The 5,209-nt window shown below is 46.5% G+C and overlaps 1 pseudogene; it reads right to left on the bottom strand.

Annotated features, from left to right (window-relative positions):
* Positions 1–2,747: 2,747 nt before the first annotated feature.
* On the bottom strand, positions 2,748–3,188 carry LOC114612454 (annotated as a pseudogene).
* Between the last annotated feature and the right edge of the window lie 2,021 nt (positions 3,189–5,209).

Below are 5,209 nucleotides of genomic sequence, written 5' to 3'. Positions count from 1 at the left end.
ATAAACTCTATTCTATGCTATATGGATGTGTGGCTGGTCCCTCAGGGGGAAGAGATGCCTCAGCATGGGCCCGCTGAGACATTCCCTTCCCCCATACCTCTCCACACACCCACAGAACATACTCTTTATCTCTTTATCTTTTTATAAACACAACACACGCCCCCCCCCATTGTGAGGTGAGAAGGGTTTCATGATTGGCTGTTGTACTGAAGTCATTAGATGGGGGAAAGGAAATTGCCCCAAAGGAAAGACTGTCTAAATGCTGTCACAAACATAGATGTTTGAGTGTGGAGGTAAGCTTGGCACACAGAACACCGCTGTCTTTCAGTGCAAGGCTGCACACTGGGGACTCATTTAGGGAAGGGAGAGATCACGTGTTTTGGTTCTGAAATGGACTCACACTGAAGTCAGAGAGCTACAGTAGAAAAAACAGAAAGGGAACCCAGAGAAGTCATCATTAGACACTCCCTACTAGTGCTGGCAGAGTTTTATCCAGAGGGCATCCCTCAGAGCACAGGCTGGCTCTCCCTTCCTCCTCTTCCCCCAACCCGTTCTCTTCTGCTGTTTTCATGGTATCCAGTCTCTACAGCAACATTCCTCCCCAAGCCAGATGTTCCATCCCTGGAGGCTGCAGTCCAGAGAAGAGGGGCTTGAGCAGGAGCTGAATCATTTAGCCTAAGTTAGCCTAGGTGCAGCTGGGGCTAAATGTTGGGAGCATAGCACGAAGGTCCTTGCATCCACAGATCTCCAGAGAAATCAGGAATGTTAAACACACAGTTACCTGAAAAACTTACAGCCTCCTGATGACGCCGTTCCCATTCCAGCCTCTGTGAACGTCTTTCCAGTGGGAAAGATGAAGAACTTATTCTTCTATCCAGAAAGCTGGGAATTGGGAGTGGCTAAGAGATCCTTGACTTTGTGACTGTTGATTTGTTGTCTTCCATGTGGTGGTAAACTTCACTAAACTGGTAGTTTTGCTAGTGACTGATTAGGGGTGGGTGTGTAACTGTAAGGAGCAGGCCCTTAACAGGACCGACTCCATTTTGTAATAGGAAAGAAAACAAGTTTTGAAGTGAAGTTGTTTTGAAGTGCTGTGATAACCAGAAGTTGTTTTGAAACCTTATATTTGTGCACAAAAACAAGTTGTTTTGAGTAAGTGTGATAACCAGCTGTAATGTAGTCAGAGCCCGGAGATAACCAGACAGGAATGGTTATCTGTGGTGCACGACAGCAGTGACGCCAAATCAAGCATAAAAGAGGAGCCCAACCGGAGCACGGAGCACATTGTCACACACTGGTAGCCATGACTGCCTAAACGTGATTCTCCGACAAGCCTCCTCAACACCCGATTATTAAAGAGATAATGAAGAGACTGACACCTTCACCTTCACAGTCAAGCACTGACTTAGAGGTCAAGCCCCCTATGAAGTCAAACTAGCAATTCCATTAGCTGGAAGCCACAACTCGACCACCTTCCCCCGACTCCAGACCTGTAACCGGAACCATCATAAGGACTCAGGTTGTATAACCCATGAATGAATGATATACTTATTGATATGCTTATTTCTTTGGTAATTAGCAATTTATTATTTGTGATCATCATGCTGATATTGATAGAGGCAATGCATAGGAAATGTGGCAATATCTCCTTGTGGCAATAGCCTTACCATTGGTGATAATATATTGTCTGCTGTGTATCATTAAAGAGCAATTGAATGTCAAACCCTCCGTCTCTGGCGTTCTCTCTTCCCTCTCGTGGAGCTGATAATATCATGGTCAATCCAGCATACGATCCCTGAGTGGAGGAGAATCTGTCGTTTCTCTCCCCTCGAGGATAAACCTCGCCTCCACCTGCTCGGGACAGTAACCCAATTACAGCCATCAGGATTTGAAGGCATATCTTATCTTCTAGGTTTCTTCATGAATAAAAGAAAGATGCCACAGAGATAAGACCTTTGCCTGTGGGTGTTGACAGTCTTTGTGTGTTGACTTGAACTTGGACTCAGGCAGCTGGGTTTTTTTGTCCACAGGAGAACAGCTTTGAGTAACAGAATAGAAGATGAAGTTCTTTTTTTAACCTGGCGAGTTTTATTCTCTGGATAATTAGGTTCCCCAAGTAAGATGTAAACGTAGAGCATAAATACTGGGGGTCATCTTCGACAAAAGAGTCATTGATTTAGCAATGGCCTTCAGAAATAACAGGCTGTAGGACCAGGAAAAAGGAGCATCCACCGTGAGACTCGAATATCAATCACAACCCTTTCTAGAGGTGATAATGTCATTAGGTCATTGTAACTGTCCAGTCTAGGGTTAACAACATCTGGAAATTGTTCAGATATTTCTCTTTCTCACTGTTAGGGTTTCAAGGGTGCCTCTTCGTGGCGTCTGTCACCAATTTATTTCTTTGTAAACCTCCTTCTTTCAAATCAGGACGTATACATAAAGTGTAAATAAGAAGCAATTCTGGGCACAACAGCCGCCATATTCCCAAATCTATCTGTTAAACCGCTGGCCAGCTAGGATGTCTGCAGGTATTTCTGGAGTTAGCAAATGAGTTCATTTGGCGAAGAGAGTGACTGAAGGTCAACGCAGTCCCGACAAGAAAACAGGGAGTACCACAAACAAGGGGGTGGGAGCTGAACGGTGCAGGCAGTAGGGGGTTGTACAGACACTTTGGATCTTGACACTTAATACTTCAAGAACTGTTAGTAAATGAATGCAGCCAGCGGATTGATTGCACACCACAATCAGTCTGTAGCAAGAGCAGATTCAGTTTTTCTAGTTAAATTCCTGAATTTCTTTTTGGCTTCTGCTGTTTCTTCAGCATCGAAATACCAGACAGTCATAGCGTACCTGGTGGCATAGGAGGGCTGAACTTCATGTGGATTCCTACGGTCTGACCAGAAGAACAGGAGTCTATCAAAAATGGGCTCCACATCTGCTACAAACGATTTTCCTTCTGGAAATATCCGCAGGACTCCTCCGTGTAACTTGGCGTCCCAATTCTTATTCAGGTAGTAGATACAGGTGATACAGCGGCCATCACCATTGGGGTTGTCCACATGGCGAACATAACCTGTTCCATTTCCTGGATAGCAAGCCACCATTGCCTCTTGCAGACAGGGCACGATGTACTACTCCAGGGTGATCTTCTCCAGATCCAGCCTCATGATGTGTCCCAGAGGCATCTAGCCCACAGAGCCGAGGCCATGCCCCAGGGTGCACGCACTGAGGGCTTGCCCAGAGTGAGCGCACAGCAGAGATGCGGAGAGCCGGGCGGAGGGGGTGGGGGTGGGGGCTCTCCCACCTGCAGCAGGGCGTGGTCCCCAGTCACTTTAGCTCCAAAGGCGGGGAAAGTTGCTTGAAACTCTAAAGAGAAGGGAGCCCCCGCTCTGAGACCAGCGGGAGTAGTGTGAGGCTCCATCACCCAGCGCCGGACTGGCCCAGAGAGAAGTCGGAGGACCCCTTTTGGAGATGCAGAGCTGAATTTCTTTTTGGCTTCTGCCGTTTCTTCAGCATCGAAGTACCAGACAGCCATAGTGTATGTACCTGGTGGCATAGGAGGGCTGAACTTCATGTGGATTCCTACGGTCTGACCAGAAGAACAGGAGTCTATCAAAAATGGTCTCCACATCTGCTACAAACGATTTTTAGCAGAAAATTGCTGTGGCGGCCGCGCCGGGGAGGAAACGAAGATAAAGTTCTTGATGGCCTGTAGCCACTGGATTACTAACTCTAGAGATGCCTACCTTGGCATTTCTGTTGCACGGTGGCACTTTTCATTTTGGTTTCGGGTTGCCGAGTCAAGTGTTTATAGGCACTTGTAGCCAAAAGGACTCCAGGTGATATAACGGGGAAAAAGGCTTTGTACAGCAAAGGAAATGTGAGCAAATGTATGGCCAGAACAGTCACATAGATTGAGGACTACTGCATTTTGAGCTGATGACTGGCAATTGGCTTTTTCTATTCCTAAACCAGCTTACCCATGTCCATTTCTCCAGCATCCAGATTCTGGGTACCAGGTTTGAATCCCACTCAACCACCGATTGGCCGGATGGCCTTGGTAAATAACTTCTTGTGTGTCTGTTTCCTTTTTAACAAAACTGTGATAGAAATATTGATGCCACAGTAAGGCATACCAGCACATGCCTGTAATCCTAGCACCTGTGAAGTGAAGGCCAGAGGATGTGGAGTTCAAAACCACTCTCAGCTAAGTAGCAAATGTGAGGCTATTGAGACTGTCTTCAAACAAAGCGAAAGGACAATCTCTGGAAGAGGCTAAGGATTTAAATGAACATTGTAAGGAAGATGCTTGGAATCAGCCTGTGTGTTGCATTTAACAAATGGTTGTCTGTTTCTCTCATGCTGACAGCTCCTAGCACCTTCTCAGACCTGTCTGTCTCCAGTCTTTCTCCATGTATTTCACTTGGATGGTGTGGCATTGCTAAAATCCAGTTGAGTAATTACTGAAATCCAATTCTGGGCTGGAGAGATGGCTCAGTGGTTAAGAGCACCGTACTGCTCTTCCAGAGGTCCTGAGTTCAATTCCCAGCAACCACATGGTGGCTCACAACCATCTGTAATGAGGTCTAGTGCCCTCTTCTGGTGTGTCTGAAGAGAGCAACGGTGTTATACTCATATACATAAAATAAATAAGTAAAACTTAATTAAAAAAAAAAAAGAGAGAGAAAAAAAAAAGCCGTGTGGTGGTGGTGCACGCCTTTAATCCCAGCACTTGGGAGGCAGAGACAGGCGGATTTCTGAGTTCGAGGCCAGCCTGGTCTACAGGACAGCCAGGGCTCCACAGAGAAACCCTGTCTTGAAAAACCAAAAAAAAAAAAAAAAAAAGAAATCCAATTCTTTCCTCTCTGAGACTGACTGTGTTCACTGTCCTCGCTGGGCAGTGCTGTGCTCTGAGTCTCCCTTAGCCTAGAGCGCACTTCAATATCCATGTCTTTCAAAACTCCAACTCTTGGCTGGGTGTGGTGGCTCTCACCTTTAGTCCCAGCACTTGGGAGGCAGAGGCAGGCCTATTTCTGAGTTCGAGGCCAGCTTGGTCTACAGATCAAGTTCCAGGACAGTCGGGGCTACACAGAGAAACCCTGACTTGAAAAAACAAAGATCAACCACCAACAACAAGAAAAAAACCAAATCCATCTGTCACGGCCCAGTGACTTGGTCCCTTAGGTGCTGTAAGGGGCCCAGCCAT

This window comes from Grammomys surdaster, unplaced genomic scaffold, assembly GCF_004785775.1.
Source record: "Grammomys surdaster isolate TR1022 unplaced genomic scaffold, NIH_TR_1.0 130, whole genome shotgun sequence".
In the NCBI taxonomy this organism is placed as follows: Eukaryota; Metazoa; Chordata; class Mammalia; order Rodentia; family Muridae; genus Grammomys; species Grammomys surdaster.
Note: the sequence above shows the minus strand (reverse complement) of the source record. Positions and strands in the feature narration are given on the sequence as shown.